The 14,810-nt window shown below is 39.7% G+C and overlaps 33 non-coding genes across 33 annotated transcripts; all 33 read right to left on the reverse strand.

Moving 5' to 3' along the window:
* Positions 1 to 476: 476 nt before the first annotated feature.
* On the reverse strand, positions 477 to 549 carry TRNAR-ACG (transfer RNA arginine (anticodon ACG)). The gene has a single exon. It is a non-coding gene; the product is annotated as a tRNA-Arg (tRNA).
* Positions 550 to 640: 91 nt separating this feature from the next.
* TRNAR-UCG (transfer RNA arginine (anticodon UCG)) lies at positions 641 to 713 on the reverse strand. Its single transcript has one exon. It is a non-coding gene; the product is annotated as a tRNA-Arg (tRNA).
* A 249-nt stretch (positions 714 to 962) lies between these two features.
* TRNAR-ACG (transfer RNA arginine (anticodon ACG)) lies at positions 963 to 1,035 on the reverse strand. Its single transcript has one exon. It is a non-coding gene; the product is annotated as a tRNA-Arg (tRNA).
* A 735-nt stretch (positions 1,036 to 1,770) lies between these two features.
* TRNAR-ACG (transfer RNA arginine (anticodon ACG)) lies at positions 1,771 to 1,843 on the reverse strand. Its single transcript has one exon. It is a non-coding gene; the product is annotated as a tRNA-Arg (tRNA).
* A 91-nt stretch (positions 1,844 to 1,934) lies between these two features.
* TRNAR-UCG (transfer RNA arginine (anticodon UCG)) lies at positions 1,935 to 2,007 on the reverse strand. Its single transcript has one exon. It is a non-coding gene; the product is annotated as a tRNA-Arg (tRNA).
* A 249-nt stretch (positions 2,008 to 2,256) lies between these two features.
* TRNAR-ACG (transfer RNA arginine (anticodon ACG)) lies at positions 2,257 to 2,329 on the reverse strand. Its single transcript has one exon. It is a non-coding gene; the product is annotated as a tRNA-Arg (tRNA).
* Positions 2,330 to 2,742: 413 nt separating this feature from the next.
* TRNAR-ACG (transfer RNA arginine (anticodon ACG)) lies at positions 2,743 to 2,815 on the reverse strand. Its single transcript has one exon. It is a non-coding gene; the product is annotated as a tRNA-Arg (tRNA).
* Positions 2,816 to 3,392: 577 nt separating this feature from the next.
* On the reverse strand, positions 3,393 to 3,465 carry TRNAR-ACG (transfer RNA arginine (anticodon ACG)). Its single transcript has one exon. It is a non-coding gene; the product is annotated as a tRNA-Arg (tRNA).
* A 413-nt stretch (positions 3,466 to 3,878) lies between these two features.
* Positions 3,879 to 3,951, reverse strand: TRNAR-ACG (transfer RNA arginine (anticodon ACG)). Its single transcript has one exon. It is a non-coding gene; the product is annotated as a tRNA-Arg (tRNA).
* A 91-nt stretch (positions 3,952 to 4,042) lies between these two features.
* Positions 4,043 to 4,115, reverse strand: TRNAR-ACG (transfer RNA arginine (anticodon ACG)). Its single transcript has one exon. It is a non-coding gene; the product is annotated as a tRNA-Arg (tRNA).
* A 413-nt stretch (positions 4,116 to 4,528) lies between these two features.
* TRNAR-ACG (transfer RNA arginine (anticodon ACG)) lies at positions 4,529 to 4,601 on the reverse strand. The gene has a single exon. It is a non-coding gene; the product is annotated as a tRNA-Arg (tRNA).
* Positions 4,602 to 5,172: 571 nt separating this feature from the next.
* On the reverse strand, positions 5,173 to 5,245 carry TRNAR-ACG (transfer RNA arginine (anticodon ACG)). Its single transcript has one exon. It is a non-coding gene; the product is annotated as a tRNA-Arg (tRNA).
* Positions 5,246 to 5,336: 91 nt separating this feature from the next.
* On the reverse strand, positions 5,337 to 5,409 carry TRNAR-ACG (transfer RNA arginine (anticodon ACG)). Its single transcript has one exon. It is a non-coding gene; the product is annotated as a tRNA-Arg (tRNA).
* A 571-nt stretch (positions 5,410 to 5,980) lies between these two features.
* On the reverse strand, positions 5,981 to 6,053 carry TRNAR-ACG (transfer RNA arginine (anticodon ACG)). Its single transcript has one exon. It is a non-coding gene; the product is annotated as a tRNA-Arg (tRNA).
* A 91-nt stretch (positions 6,054 to 6,144) lies between these two features.
* TRNAR-ACG (transfer RNA arginine (anticodon ACG)) lies at positions 6,145 to 6,217 on the reverse strand. The gene has a single exon. It is a non-coding gene; the product is annotated as a tRNA-Arg (tRNA).
* Positions 6,218 to 6,630: 413 nt separating this feature from the next.
* On the reverse strand, positions 6,631 to 6,703 carry TRNAR-ACG (transfer RNA arginine (anticodon ACG)). The gene has a single exon. It is a non-coding gene; the product is annotated as a tRNA-Arg (tRNA).
* A 413-nt stretch (positions 6,704 to 7,116) lies between these two features.
* Positions 7,117 to 7,190, reverse strand: TRNAR-UCG (transfer RNA arginine (anticodon UCG)). Its single transcript has one exon. It is a non-coding gene; the product is annotated as a tRNA-Arg (tRNA).
* A 413-nt stretch (positions 7,191 to 7,603) lies between these two features.
* Positions 7,604 to 7,677, reverse strand: TRNAR-UCG (transfer RNA arginine (anticodon UCG)). Its single transcript has one exon. It is a non-coding gene; the product is annotated as a tRNA-Arg (tRNA).
* A 413-nt stretch (positions 7,678 to 8,090) lies between these two features.
* Positions 8,091 to 8,163, reverse strand: TRNAR-UCG (transfer RNA arginine (anticodon UCG)). The gene has a single exon. It is a non-coding gene; the product is annotated as a tRNA-Arg (tRNA).
* Positions 8,164 to 8,254: 91 nt separating this feature from the next.
* On the reverse strand, positions 8,255 to 8,327 carry TRNAR-ACG (transfer RNA arginine (anticodon ACG)). Its single transcript has one exon. It is a non-coding gene; the product is annotated as a tRNA-Arg (tRNA).
* A 413-nt stretch (positions 8,328 to 8,740) lies between these two features.
* On the reverse strand, positions 8,741 to 8,813 carry TRNAR-ACG (transfer RNA arginine (anticodon ACG)). The gene has a single exon. It is a non-coding gene; the product is annotated as a tRNA-Arg (tRNA).
* A 413-nt stretch (positions 8,814 to 9,226) lies between these two features.
* On the reverse strand, positions 9,227 to 9,300 carry TRNAR-UCG (transfer RNA arginine (anticodon UCG)). The gene has a single exon. It is a non-coding gene; the product is annotated as a tRNA-Arg (tRNA).
* A 413-nt stretch (positions 9,301 to 9,713) lies between these two features.
* TRNAR-UCG (transfer RNA arginine (anticodon UCG)) lies at positions 9,714 to 9,786 on the reverse strand. Its single transcript has one exon. It is a non-coding gene; the product is annotated as a tRNA-Arg (tRNA).
* Positions 9,787 to 9,877: 91 nt separating this feature from the next.
* Positions 9,878 to 9,950, reverse strand: TRNAR-ACG (transfer RNA arginine (anticodon ACG)). Its single transcript has one exon. It is a non-coding gene; the product is annotated as a tRNA-Arg (tRNA).
* A 413-nt stretch (positions 9,951 to 10,363) lies between these two features.
* Positions 10,364 to 10,436, reverse strand: TRNAR-ACG (transfer RNA arginine (anticodon ACG)). Its single transcript has one exon. It is a non-coding gene; the product is annotated as a tRNA-Arg (tRNA).
* A 413-nt stretch (positions 10,437 to 10,849) lies between these two features.
* Positions 10,850 to 10,923, reverse strand: TRNAR-UCG (transfer RNA arginine (anticodon UCG)). Its single transcript has one exon. It is a non-coding gene; the product is annotated as a tRNA-Arg (tRNA).
* Positions 10,924 to 12,063: 1,140 nt separating this feature from the next.
* On the reverse strand, positions 12,064 to 12,136 carry TRNAR-ACG (transfer RNA arginine (anticodon ACG)). Its single transcript has one exon. It is a non-coding gene; the product is annotated as a tRNA-Arg (tRNA).
* A 91-nt stretch (positions 12,137 to 12,227) lies between these two features.
* TRNAR-UCG (transfer RNA arginine (anticodon UCG)) lies at positions 12,228 to 12,300 on the reverse strand. The gene has a single exon. It is a non-coding gene; the product is annotated as a tRNA-Arg (tRNA).
* Positions 12,301 to 13,277: 977 nt separating this feature from the next.
* TRNAR-UCG (transfer RNA arginine (anticodon UCG)) lies at positions 13,278 to 13,350 on the reverse strand. Its single transcript has one exon. It is a non-coding gene; the product is annotated as a tRNA-Arg (tRNA).
* A 249-nt stretch (positions 13,351 to 13,599) lies between these two features.
* TRNAR-GCG (transfer RNA arginine (anticodon GCG)) lies at positions 13,600 to 13,672 on the reverse strand. The gene has a single exon. It is a non-coding gene; the product is annotated as a tRNA-Arg (tRNA).
* Positions 13,673 to 13,763: 91 nt separating this feature from the next.
* Positions 13,764 to 13,836, reverse strand: TRNAR-ACG (transfer RNA arginine (anticodon ACG)). Its single transcript has one exon. It is a non-coding gene; the product is annotated as a tRNA-Arg (tRNA).
* A 571-nt stretch (positions 13,837 to 14,407) lies between these two features.
* Positions 14,408 to 14,480, reverse strand: TRNAR-ACG (transfer RNA arginine (anticodon ACG)). Its single transcript has one exon. It is a non-coding gene; the product is annotated as a tRNA-Arg (tRNA).
* Positions 14,481 to 14,571: 91 nt separating this feature from the next.
* TRNAR-ACG (transfer RNA arginine (anticodon ACG)) lies at positions 14,572 to 14,644 on the reverse strand. Its single transcript has one exon. It is a non-coding gene; the product is annotated as a tRNA-Arg (tRNA).
* Between the last annotated feature and the right edge of the window lie 166 nt (positions 14,645 to 14,810).

A 14,810-nucleotide genomic window follows, 5' to 3' on the forward strand; every position in this document is an offset into this window, starting at 1 on the left:
ATGACTCGAACCTAGAATCTTTTGCTCCATAGGCAGACGCGTTATCCATTGCGCCACAAGCCCGTTGGAGGCTTATTTAAATGCTATTGAAGCATTGCAATATTATTAATTTTCCTTCCGTTATATTCTAAAAATCATCTTTAAATGTTAATACCGAGCTTGCCGGGACTCGAATCTGGAATCTTTTGCTTCGAAGGCAGACGCGTTATCCATTACGCCACAAGCCCTTGCTTCGTTCTATCAAAAACGTTTCCAAACATTGTATTTATGCATTTTTATGACGCATAAAAGATCTTTAATTAAAATAAACACCGAGCTTGCCATGACTCGAACCTAGAATCTTTTGCTCCGCAGGCAGACGCGTTATCCATTGCGCCACAAACCCGTTTGAGGTTAATCCAAATGCTATTTAAGCATTGCAATATTATAAATTTCCCTTCCGTTACATTCCAATAATCATCTTTAAATGTTAATACCGAGCTTGCCAGGACTCGAACCTAGAATCTTTTGCTCCGTAGGCAGACGCGTTATCCATTGCGCCACAAGCCCGTTGGAGGCTTATTTAAATGCTATTAAAGCATTGCAATATTATAAATTTCCCTTCCGTTATATTCTAATAATCATCTTTAAATGTTAATACCGAGCTTCCCAGAACTCGAACCTGGAATCTTCTGCTTCGAAGGCAGACGCGTTATCCATTACGCCACAAGCCCTTGCTTCGTTCTATCAAAAACGTTTCCAAACATTGTATTTATGCATTTTTATGACGCATAAAAGATCTTTAATTAAAATAAACACCGAGCTTGCCATGACTCGATCCTAGAATCTTTTGCTCCGTAGGCAGACGCGTTATCCATTGCGCCACAAACCCGTTTGAGGTTAATCCAAATGCTATTTAAGCATTGCAATATTATAAATTTCCCTTCCGTTACATTCCAATAATCATCTTTAAATGTTAATACCGAGCTTGCCAGGACTCGAACCTAGAATCTTTTGCTCCGTAGGCAGACGCGTTATCCATTGCGCCACAAGCCCGTTGGAGGCTTATTTAAATGCTATTGAAGCATTGCAATATTATTAATTTTCCTTCCGTTATATTCTAAAAATCATCTTTAAATGTTAATACCGAGCTTGCCGGGACTCGAATCTGGAATCTTTTGCTTCGAAGGCAGACGCGTTATCCATTACGCCACAAGCCCTTGCTTCGTTCTATCAAAAACGTTTCCAAACATTGTATTTATGCATTTTTATGACGCATAAAAGATCTTTAATTAAAATAAACACCGAGCTTGCCATGACTCGAACCTAGAATCTTTTGCTCCATAGGCAGACGCGTTATCCATTGCGCCACAAGCCCGTTGGAGGCTTATTTAAATGCTATTGAAGCATTGCAATATTATTAATTTTCCTTCCGTTATATTCTAAAAATCATCTTTAAATGTTAATACCGAGCTTGCCGGGACTCGAATCTGGAATCTTTTGCTTCGAAGGCAGACGCGTTATCCATTACGCCACAAGCCCTTGCTTCGTTCTATCAAAAACGTTTCCAAACATTGTATTTATGCATTTTTATGACGCATAAAAGATCTTTAATTAAAATAAACACCGAGCTTGCCATGACTCGAACCTAGAATCTTTTGCTCCGCAGGCAGACGCGTTATCCATTGCGCCACAAACCCGTTTGAGGTTAATCCAAATGCTATTTAAGCATTGCAATATTATAAATTTCCCTTCCGTTACATTCCAATAATCATCTTTAAATGTTAATACCGAGCTTGCCAGGACTCGAACCTAGAATCTTTTGCTCCGTAGGCAGACGCGTTATCCATTGCGCCACAAGCCCGTTGGAGGCTTATTTAAATGCTATTAAAGCATTGCAATATTATAAATTTCCCTTCCGTTATATTCTAATAATCATCTTTAAATGTTAATACCGAGCTTCCCAGAACTCGAACCTGGAATCTTCTGCTTCGAAGGCAGACGCGTTATCCATTACGCCACAAGCCCTTGCTTCGTTCTATCAAAAACTTTTCCAAACATTGTATTTATGCAGTTTTATGACGCATAAAAGATCTTTAATTAAAATAAACACCGGGCTTGCCATGACTCGAACCTAGAATCTTTTGCTCCGCAGGCAGACGCGTTATCCATTGCGCCACAAACCCGTTTGAGGTTAATCCAAATGCTATTTAAGCATTGCAATATTATAAATTTCCCTTCCGTTACATTCCAATAATCATCTTTAAATGTTAATACCGAGCTTGCCAGGACTCGAACCTAGAATCTTTTGCTCCGTAGGCAGACGCGTTATCCATTGCGCCACAAGCCCGTTGGAGGCTTATTTAAATGCTATTGAAGCATTGCAATATTATTAATTTTCCTTCCGTTATATTCTAAAAATCATCTTTAAATGTTAATACCGAGCTTGCCGGGACTCGAATCTGGAATCTTTTGCTTCGAAGGCAGACGCGTTATCCATTACGCCACAAGCCCTTGCTTCGTTCTATCAAAAACGTTTCCAAACATTGTATTTATGCATTTTTATGACGCATAAAAGATCTTTAATTAAAATAAACACCGAGCTTGCCATGACTCGATCCTAGAATCTTTTGCTCCGTAGGCAGACGCGTTATCCAATGCGCCACAAGCCCGTTGGAGGTTTATCTAAATGCTATTGAAGCATTTTAATATTTTAAATTTCCCTTCCGTTATATTCTAATTGTCATCTTTAAATGTTAATTCCGAGCTTGCCAGGACTCGAACCTGGAATCTTCTGCTCCGTAGGCAGACGCGTTATCCATTGTGCCACAAGCCCGTTTGAGGTTAATCTAAATGCTATTGAAGCATTGCAATATTATAAATTTCCCTACCGTTACATTCCAATAATCATCTTTAAATGTTAATACCTAGCTTGCCAGGACTCGAACCTAGAATCTTTTGCTCCGTAGGCAGACGCGTTATCCATTGCGCCACAAGCCCGTTGGAGGCTTATTTAAATGCTATTGAAGCATTGCAATATTATTAATTTTCCTTCCGTTATATTCTAAAAATCATCTTTAAATGTTAATACCGAGCTTGCCGGGACTCGAATCTGGAATCTTTTGCTTCGAAGGCAGACGCGTTATCCATTACGCCACAAGCCCTTGCTTCGTTCTATCAAAAACTTTTCCAAACATTGTATTTATGCATTTTTATGACGCATAAAAGATCTTTAATTAAAATAAACACCGAGCTTGCCATGACTCGAACCTTGAATCTTTTGCTCCGCAGGCAGACGCGTTATCCATTGCGCCACAAACCCGTTTGAGGTTAATCCAAATGCTATTTAAGCATTGCAATATTATAAATTTCCCTTCCGTTACATTCCAATAATCATCTTTAAATGTTAATACCGAGCTTGCCAGGACTCGAACCTAGAATCTTTTGCTCCGTAGGCAGACGCGTTATCCATTGCGCCACAAGCCCGTTGGAGGCTTATTTAAATGCTATTGAAGCATTGCAATATTATTAATTTTCCTTCCGTTATATTCTAAAAATCATCTTTAAATGTTAATACCGAGCTTGCCGGGACTCGAATCTGGAATCTTTTGCTTCGAAGGCAGACGCGTTATCCATTACGCCAAAAGCCCTTGCTTCGTTCTATCAAAAACGTTTCCAAACATTGTATTTATGCATTTTTATGACGCATAAAAGATCTTTAATTAAAATAAACACCGAGCTTGCCATGACTCGATCCTAGAATCTTTTGCTCCGTAGGCAGACGCGTTATCCAATGCGCCACAAGCCCGTTGGAGGTTTATCTAAATGCTATTGAAGCATTTTAATATTTTAAATTTCCCTTCCGTTATATTCTAATTGTCATCTTTAAATGTTAATTCCGAGCTTGCCAGGACTCGAACCTGGAATCTTCTGCTCCGTAGGCAGACGCGTTATCCATTGCGCCACAAGCCCGTTTGAGGTTAATCTAAATGCTATTGAAGCATTGCAATATTATAAATTTCCCTACCGTTACATTCCAATAATCATCTTTAAATGTTAATACCGAGCTTGCCAGGACTCGAACCTAGAATCTTTTGCTCCGTAGGCAGACGCGTTATCCATTGCGCCACAAGCCCGTTGGAGGCTTATTTAAATGCTATTGAAGCATTGCAATATTATTAATTTTCCTTCCGTTATATTCTAAAAATCATCTTTAAATGTTAATACCGAGCTTGCCGGGACTCGAATCTGGAATCTTTTGCTTCGAAGGCAGACGCGTTATCCATTACGCCACAAGCCCTTGCTTCGTTCTATCAAAAACTTTTCCAAACATTGTATTTATGCATTTTTATGACGCATAAAAGATCTTTAATTAAAATAAACACCGAGCTTGCCATGACTCGAACCTTGAATCTTTTGCTCCGCAGGCAGACGCGTTATCCATTGCGCCACAAACCCGTTTGAGGTTAATCCAAATGCTATTTAAGCATTGCAATATTATAAATTTCCCTTCCGTTACATTCCAATAATCATCTTTAAATGTTAATACCGAGCTTGCCAGGACTCGAACCTAGAATCTTTTGCTCCGTAGGCAGACGCGTTATCCATTGCGCCACAAGCCCGTTGGAGGCTTATTTAAATGCTATTGAAGCATTGCAATATTATTAATTTTCCTTCCGTTATATTCTAAAAATCATCTTTAAATGTTAATACCGAGCTTGCCGGGACTCGAATCTGGAATCTTTTGCTTCGAAGGCAGACGCGTTATCCATTACGCCAAAAGCCCTTGCTTCGTTCTATCAAAAACGTTTCCAAACATTGTATTTATGCATTTTTATGACGCATAAAAGATCTTTAATTAAAATAAACACCGAGCTTGCCATGACTCGAACCTAGAATCTTTTGCTCCATAGGCAGACGCGTTATCCATTGCGCCACAAGCCCGTTGGAGGCTTATTTAAATGCTATTGAAGCATTGCAATATTATTAATTTTCCTTCCGTTATATTCTAAAAATCATCTTTAAATGTTAATACCGAGCTTGCCGGGACTCGAATCTGGAATCTTTTGCTTCGAAGGCAGACGCGTTATCCATTACGCCACAAGCCCTTGCTTCGTTCTATCAAAAACGTTTCCAAACATTGTATTTATGCATTTTTATGACGCATAAAAGATCTTTAATTAAAATAAACACCGAGCTTGCCAGGACTCGAACCTGGAATCTTCTGCTCCGTAGGCAGACGCGTTATCCATTGCGCCACAAGCCCGTTTGAGGTTAATCTAAATGCTATTGAAGCATTGCAATATTATAAATTTCCCTACCGTTACATTCCAATAATCATCTTTAAATGTTAATACCGAGCTTGCCAGGACTCGAACCTAGAATCTTTTGCTCCGTAGGCAGACGCGTTATCCATTGCGCCACAAGCCCGTTGGAGGCTTATTTAAATGCTATTGAAGCATTGCAATATTATTAATTTTCCTTCCGTTATATTCTAAAAATCATCTTTAAATGTTAATACCGAGCTTGCCGGGACTCGAATCTGGAATCTTTTGCTTCGAAGGCAGACGCGTTATCCATTACGCCAAAAGCCCTTGCTTCGTTCTATCAAAAACGTTTCCAAACATTGTATTTATGCATTTTTATGACGCATAAAAGATCTTTAATTAAAATAAACACCGAGCTTGCCATGACTCGAACCTAGAATCTTTTGCTCCATAGGCAGACGCGTTATCCATTGCGCCACAAGCCCGTTGGAGGCTTATTTAAATGCTATTGAAGCATTGCAATATTATTAATTTTCCTTCCGTTATATTCTAAAAATCATCTTTAAATGTTAATACCGAGCTTGCCGGGACTCGAATCTGGAATCTTTTGCTTCGAAGGCAGACGCGTTATCCATTACGCCACAAGCCCTTGCTTCGTTCTATCAAAAACGTTTCCAAACATTGTATTTATGCATTTTTATGACGCATAAAAGATCTTTAATTAAAATAAACACCGAGCTTGCCAGGACTCGAACCTGGAATCTTCTGCTCCGTAGGCAGACGCGTTATCCATTGCGCCACAAGCCCGTTTGAGGTTAATCTAAATGCTATTGAAGCATTGCAATATTATAAATTTCCCTACCGTTACATTCCAATAATCATCTTTAAATGTTAATACCGAGCTTGCCAGGACTCGAACCTAGAATCTTTTGCTCCGTAGGCAGACGCGTTATCCATTGCGCCACAAGCCCGTTGGAGGCTTATTTAAATGCTATTGAAGCATTGCAATATTATTAATTTTCCTTCCGTTATATTCTAAAAATCATCTTTAAATGTTAATACCGAGCTTGCCGGGACTCGAATCTGGAATCTTTTGCTTCGAAGGCAGACGCGTTATCCATTACGCCACAAGCCCTTGCTTCGTTCTATCAAAAACTTTTCCAAACATTGTATTTATGCATTTTTATGACGCATAAAAGATCTTTAATTAAAATAAACACCGAGCTTGCCATGACTCGAACCTAGAATCTTTTGCTCCGCAGGCAGACGCGTTATCCATTGCGCCACAAACCCGTTTGAGGTTAATCCAAATGCTATTTAAGCATTGCAATATTATAAATTTCCCTTCCGTTACATTCCAATAATCATCTTTAAATGTTAATACCGAGCTTGCCAGGACTCGAACCTAGAATCTTTTGCTCCGTAGGCAGACGCGTTATCCATTGCGCCACAAGCCCGTTGGAGGCTTATTTAAATGCTATTGAAGCATTGCAATATTATTAATTTTCCTTCCGTTATATTCTAAAAATCATCTTTAAATGTTAATACCGAGCTTGCCGGGACTCGGATCTGGAATCTTTTGCTTCGAAGGCAGACGCGTTATCCATTACGCCACAAGCCCTTGCTTCGTTCTATCAAAAACGTTTCCAAACATTGTATTTATGCATTTTTATGACGCATAAAAGATCTTTAATTAAAATAAACACCGAGCTTGCCATGACTCGAACCTAGAATCTTTTGCTCCATAGGCAGACGCGTTATCCAATGCGCCACAAGCCCGTTGGAGGTTTATCTAAATGCTATTGAAGTATTTTAATATTTTAAATTTCCCTTCCGTTATATCCTAATAATCATCTTTGAATGTTGATACCGAGCTTTGCCAGGACTCGAACCTGGAACCTTCTGCTTCGAAGGCAGACGCGTTATCCATTGCGCCACAAGCCCGTTGGAGGCTTATTTAAATGCTATTGAAGGATTGCAATATTATTAATTTTCCTTCCGTTATATTCTAAAAATCATCTTTAAATGTTAATACCGAGCTTGCCGGGACTCGGATCTGGAATCTTTTGCTTCGAAGGCAGACGCGTTATCCATTACGCCACAAGCCCTTGCTTCGTTCTATCAAAAACGTTTCCAAACATTGTATTTATGCATTTTTATGACGCATAAAAGATCTTTAATTAAAATAAACACCGAGCTTGCCATGACTCGAACCTAGAATCTTTTGCTCCATAGGCAGACGCGTTATCCAATGCGCCACAAGCCCGTTGGAGGTTTATCTAAATGCTATTGAAGTATTTTAATATTTTAAATTTCCCTTCCGTTATATCCTAATAATCATCTTTGAATGTTGATACCGAGCTTTGCCAGGACTCGAACCTGGAACCTTCTGCTTCGAAGGCAGACGCGTTATCCATTGCGCCACAAGCCCGTTGGAGGCTTATTTAAATGCTATTGAAGGATTGCAATATTATTAATTTTCCTTCCGTTATATTCTAAAAATCATCTTTAAATGTTAATACCGAGCTTGCCGGGACTCGAATCTGGAATCTTTTGCTTCGAAGGCAGACGCGTTATCCATTACGCCACAAGCCCTTGCTTCGTTCTATCAAAAACGTTTCCAAACATTGTATTTATGCATTTTTATGACGCATAAAAGATCTTTAATTAAAATAAACACCGAGCTTGCCATGACTCGAACCTAGAATCTTTTGCTCCGTAGGCAGACGCGTTATCCAATGCGCCACAAGCCCGTTGGAGGTTTATCTAAATGCTATTGAAGCATTTTAATATTTTAAATTTCCCTTCCGTTATATTCTAATAATCATCTTTAAATGTTAATTCCGAGCTTGCCAGGACTCGAACCTGGAATCTTCTGCTTCGAAGGCAGACGCGTTATCCATTGCGCCACAAGCCCGTTGCAGGTTAATCTAAATGCTATTGAAGCATTGCAATATTATAAATTTCCCTACCGTTACATTCCAATAATCATCTTTAAATGTTAATACCGAGCTTGCCAGGACTCGAACCTAGAATCTTTTGCTCCGTAGGCAGACGCGTTATCCATTGCGCCACAAGCCCGTTGGAGGCTTATTTAAATGCTATTGAAGCATTGCAATATTATTAATTTTCCTTCCGTTATATTCTAAAAATCATCTTTAAATGTTAATACCGAGCTTGCCGGGACTCGAATCTGGAATCTTTTGCTTCGAAGGCAGACGCGTTATCCATTACGCCACAAGCCCTTGCTTCGTTCTATCAAAAAATTTTCCAAACATTGTATTTATGCATTTTTATGACGCATAAAAGATCTTTAATTAAAATAAACACCGAGCTTGCCATGACTCGAACCTAGAATCTTTTGCTCCGCAGGCAGACGCGTTATCCATTGCGCCACAAACCCGTTTGAGGTTAATCCAAATGCTATTTAAGCATTGCAATATTATAAATTTCCCTTCCGTTACATTCCAATAATCATCTTTAAATGTTAATACCGAGCTTGCCAGGACTCGAACCTAGAATCTTTTGCTCCGTAGGCAGACGCGTTATCCATTGCGCCACAAGCCCGTTGGAGGCTTATTTAAATGCTATTGAAGCATTGCAATATTATTAATTTTCCTTCCGTTATATTCTAAAAATCATCTTTAAATGTTAATACCGAGCTTGCCGGGACTCGGATCTGGAATCTTTTGCTTCGAAGGCAGACGCGTTATCCATTACGCCACAAGCCCTTGCTTCGTTCTATCAAAAACGTTTCCAAACATTGTATTTATGCATTTTTATGACGCATAAAAGATCTTTAATTAAAATAAACACCGAGCTTGCCATGACTCGAACCTAGAATCTTTTGCTCCATAGGCAGACGCGTTATCCAATGCGCCACAAGCCCGTTGGAGGTTTATCTAAATGCTATTGAAGTATTTTAATATTTTAAATTTCCCTTCCGTTATATCCTAATAATCATCTTTGAATGTTGATACCGAGCTTTGCCAGGACTCGAACCTGGAACCTTCTGCTTCGAAGGCAGACGCGTTATCCATTGCGCCACAAGCCCGTTGGAGGCTTATTTAAATGCTATTGAAGGATTGCAATATTATTAATTTTCCTTCCGTTATATTCTAAAAATCATCTTTAAATGTTAATACCGAGCTTGCCGGGACTCGAATCTGGAATCTTTTGCTTCGAAGGCAGACGCGTTATCCATTACGCCACAAGCCCTTGCTTCGTTCTATCAAAAACGTTTCCAAACATTGTATTTATGCATTTTTATGACGCATAAAAGATCTTTAATTAAAATAAACACCGAGCTTGCCATGACTCGAACCTAGAATCTTTTGCTCCGTAGGCAGACGCGTTATCCAATGCGCCACAAGCCCGTTGGAGGTTTATCTAAATGCTATTGAAGCATTTTAATATTTTAAATTTCCCTTCCGTTATATTCTAATAATCATCTTTAAATGTTAATTCCGAGCTTGCCAGGACTCGAACCTGGAATCTTCTGCTTCGAAGGCAGACGCGTTATCCATTGCGCCACAAGCCCGTTGCAGGTTAATCTAAATGCTATTGAAGCATTGCAATATTATAAATTTCCCTACCGTTACATTCCAATAATCATCTTTAAATGTTAATACCGAGCTTGCCAGGACTCGAACCTAGAATCTTTTGCTCCGTAGGCAGACGCGTTATCCATTGCGCCACAAGCCCGTTGGAGGCTTATTTAAATGCTATTGAAGCATTGCAATATTATTAATTTTCCTTCCGTTATATTCTAAAAATCATCTTTAAATGTTAATACCGAGCTTGCCGGGACTCGAATCTGGAATCTTTTGCTTCGAAGGCAGACGCGTTATCCATTACGCCACAAGCCCTTGCTTCGTTCTATCAAAAACTTTTCCAAACATTGTATTTATGCATTTTTATGACGCATAAAAGATCTTTAATTAAAATAAACACCGAGCTTGCCATGACTCGAACCTAGAATCTTTTGCTCCGCAGGCAGACGCGTTATCCATTGCGCCACAAACCCGTTTGAGGTTAATCCAAATGCTATTTAAGCATTGCAATATTATAAATTTCCCTTCCGTTACATTCCAATAATCATCTTTAAATGTTAATACCGAGCTTGCCAGGACTCGAACCTAGAATCTTTTGCTCCGTAGGCAGACGCGTTATCCATTGCGCCACAAGCCCGTTGGAGGCTTATTTAAATGCTATTGAAGCATTGCAATATTATTAATTTTCCTTCCGTTATATTCTAAAAATCATCTTTAAATGTTAATACCGAGCTTGCCGGGACTCGGATCTGGAATCTTTTGCTTCGAAGGCAGACGCGTTATCCATTACGCCACAAGCCCTTGCTTCGTTCTATCAAAAACGTTTCCAAACATTGTATTTATGCATTTTTATGACGCATAAAAGATCTTTAATTAAAATAAACACCGAGCTTGCCATGACTCGAACCTAGAATCTTTTGCTCCATAGGCAGACGCGTTATCCAATGCGCCACAAGCCCGTTGGAGGTTTATCTAAATGCTATTGAAGTATTTTAATATTTTAAATTTCCCTTCCGTTATATCCTAATAATCATCTTTGAATGTTGATACCGAGCTTTGCCAGGACTCGAACCTGGAACCTTCTGCTTCGAAGGCAGACGCGTTATCCATTGCGCCACAAGCCCGTTGGAGGCTTATTTAAATGCTATTGAAGGATTGCAATATTATTAATTTTCCTTCCGTTATATTCTAAAAATCATCTTTAAATGTTAATACCGAGCTTGCCGGGACTCGAATCTGGAATCTTTTGCTTCGAAGGCAGACGCGTTATCCATTACGCCACAAGCCCTTGCTTCGTTCTATCAAAAACGTTTCCAAACATTGTATTTATGCATTTTTATGACGCATAAAAGATCTTTAATTAAATAAACACCGAGCTTGCCAGGACCCGAACCTAGAATCTTTTGCTCCGTAGGCAGACGCGTTATCCATTGCGCCACAAGCCCGTTGGAGGTTTATTTAAATGCTATTGAAGCATTGCAATATTATAAATTTTCCTTCCGATAAGTCCTGTCCAGACTGACACATCTTGCGAGTTCGCATCTTCGCTTTGATGTTTGCAAGATCGCGCTACTGTCCACATTTTGTTTTCGCTACTTTGCGTCCTCACCTCGCGAAGATACAAATTTCTTGCGACTAGGCCAAGAATTTTGCGCCTTCGCGAGAAAAGCACCAATCGCAGGCGAGAGGAAGGCTGGGGCGATTAGTTTCGTTTTTCTATTTGGACAACGTCGATGGAGAGGGCAGATGGCGCAATGATTGCTCAAACTTTATTGGCTCTCAGAATGGGAATAGCAACATTTTTGCGTGTATCAGAACACAAGTGCAAATGTTTTTCGTGATCTGTTGCGAAGATGCGAATAGACGAAGGCGCGAACACGCGAGCGCGAGTTCAATGTGGACAAATCTTTATATTCTAAAAATCATCTTTAAATGTTAATACCGAGCATGCCGGGACTCGAACCTGGAATCTTTTGCTTCGAAGGCAGACGCGTTATCCATTACGCCACAAGCCCTTGCTTCGTTCTATCAAAAACTTTTTCAAACATTGTATTTATGCATTTTTATGACGCATAAAAGATCTTTAATTAAAATAAACACCGAGCTTGCCATGACTCGAACCTAGAATCTTTTGCTCCGTAGGCAGACGCGTTATCCATTGCGCCACAAGCCCGTTGGAAGTTAATCTAAATGCTATTGAAGCATTGCAATATTATAAATTTCCCTTCCGTTATATTCTAATAATCATCTTTAAATGTTAATATCGAGCTTACCAGGACTCGAACCTGGAATCTTCTGCTCCGTAGGCAGACGCGTTATCCATTGCGCCACAAGCCCGTTGCAGGTTAATCTAAATGCTATTGAAGCATTGCAATATTATAAATTTCCCTTCCGTTACATTCAAATAATCATCTTTAAATGTTAATACCGAGCTTGCCAGGGCTCGAACCTGGAATCTTCTGCTTCGAAGGCAGACGCGTTATCCATTACGCCACAAGCCCTTGCTTCGGTCTATCAAAAACTTTTCCAAACATTGTATTTATGCATTTTTATGACGCATAAAAGATCTTTAATTAAAATAAACACCGAGCTTGCCAGGACTCGAACCTAGAATCTTTTGCTCCGTAGGCAGACGCGTTATCCATTGCACCACAAGCCCGTTGGAAGTTAATCTAAATGCTATTGAAGCATTGCAATATTATAAATTTCCCTTCTGTTATATTCTGATAATCATCTTTAAATGTTAATACCGAGCTTGCCATGACTCGAACCTGGAATCTTCTGATTCGAAGGCAGACGCGTTATCCATTACGCCACAAGCCCTTGCTTCGTTCTATCAAAAACTTTTCCAAACATTGTATTTATGCATTTTTATGACGCATAAAAGATCTTTAATTAAAATAAACACCGAGCTTGCCAGGACACGAACCTAGAATCTTTTGCTCCGTAGGCAGACGCGTTATCCATTGCGCCACAAGCCCGTTGGAGGTTTATTTAAATGCTATTGAAGCATTGCAATATTATAAATTTTCCTTCCGATAAGTCCTGTCCAGACTGACACATCTTGCGAGTTCGCATCTTCGCTTTGATGTTTGCAAGATCGCGCTACTGTCCACATTTTGTTTTCGCTACTTTGCGTCCTCACCTCGCGAAGATACAAATTTCTTGCGACTAGGCCAAGAATTTTGCGCCTTCGCGAGAAAAGCACCAATCACAGGCGAGAGAAAGGCTGGGGCGATCAGTTTCGTTTTTCTCTTTGGACAACGTCGATGGAGAGGGCAGATGGCGCAATGATTGCTCAAACTTTATTGGCTCTCAGAATGGGAATAGCAACATTTTTGCGTGTATCAGAACACAAGTGCAAATGTTTTTCGTGATCTGTTGCGAAGATGCGAATAGACGAAGGCGCGAACACGCGAGCGCGAGTTCAATGTGGACAAATCTTTATATTCTAAAAATCATCTTTAAATGTTAATACCGAGCTTGCCGGGACTCGAACCTGGAATCTTTTGCTTCGAAGGCAGACGCGTTATCCATTACGCCACAAGCCCTTGCTTCGTTCTATCAAAAACTTTTCCAAACATTGTATTTATGCATTTTTATGACGCATAAAAGATCTTTAATTAAAATAAACACCGAGCTTGCCATGACTCGAACCTAGAATCTTTTGCTCCGCAGGCAGACGCGTTATCCATTGCGCCACAAACCCGTTTGAGGTTAATCCAAATGCTATTTAAGCATTGCAATATTATAAATTTCCCTTCCGTTACATTCCAATAATCATCTTTAAATGTTAATACCGAGCTTGCCAGGACTCGAACCTAGAATCTTTTGCTCCGCAGGCAGACGCGTTATCCATTGCGCCACAAACCCGTTTGAGGTTAATCCAAATGCTATTTAAGCATTGCAATATTATAAATTTCCCTTCCGTTACATTCCAATAATCATCTTTAAATGTTAATACCGAGCTTGCCAGGACTCGAACCTAGAATCTTTTGCTCCGTAGGCAGACGCGTTATCCATTGCGCCACAAGCCCGTTGGAGGCTTATTTAAATGCTATTGAAGCATTGCAATATTATTAATTTTCCTTCCGTTATATTCTAAAAATCATCTTTAAATGTTAATACCGAGCTTGCCGGGACTCGAATCTGGAATCTTTTGCTTCGAAGGCAGACGCGTTATCCATTACGCCAAAAGCCCTTGCTTCGTTCTATCAAAAACGTTTCCAAACATTGTATTTATGCATTTTTATGACGCATAAAAGATCTTTAATTAAAATAAACACCGAGCTTGCCATGACTCGAACCTAGAATCTTTTGCTCCATAGGCAGACGCGTTATCCATTGCGCCACAAGCCCGTTGGAGGCTTATTTAAATGCTATTGAAGCATTGCAATATTATTAATTTTCCTTCCGTTATATTCTAAAAATCATCTTTAAATGTTAATACCGAGCTTGCCGGGACTCGAATCTGGAATCTTTTGCTTCGAAGGCAGACGCGTTATCCATTACGCCACAAGCCCTTGCTTCGTTCTATCAAAAACGTTTCCAAACATTGTATTTATGCATTTTTATGACGCATAAAAGATCTTTAATTAAAATAAACACCGAGCTTGCCAGGACTCGAACCTGGAATCTTCTGCTCCGTAGGCAGACGCGTTATCCATTGCGCCACAAGCCCGTTTGAGGTTAATCTAAATGCTATTGAAGCATTGCAATATTATAAATTTCCCTACCGTTACATTCCAATAATCATCTTTAAATGTTAATACCGAGCTTGCCAGGACTCGAACCTAGAATCTTTTGCTCCGTAGGCAGACGCGTTATCCATTGCGCCACAAGCCCGTTGGAGGCTTATTTAAATGCTATTGAAGCATTGCAATATTATTAATTTTCCTTCCGTTATATTCTAAAAATCATCTTTAAATGTTAATACCGAGCTTGCCGGGACTCGAATCTGGAATCTTTTGCTTCGAAGGCAGACGCGTTATCCATTACGCCAAAAGCCCTT

This window comes from Phalangium opilio, unplaced genomic scaffold (assembly GCF_054372755.1).
Source record: "Phalangium opilio isolate 3A_F unplaced genomic scaffold, DU_Popi_V2 ptg000200l_1, whole genome shotgun sequence".
Classification (NCBI taxonomy): domain Eukaryota; kingdom Metazoa; phylum Arthropoda; class Arachnida; order Opiliones; family Phalangiidae; genus Phalangium; species Phalangium opilio.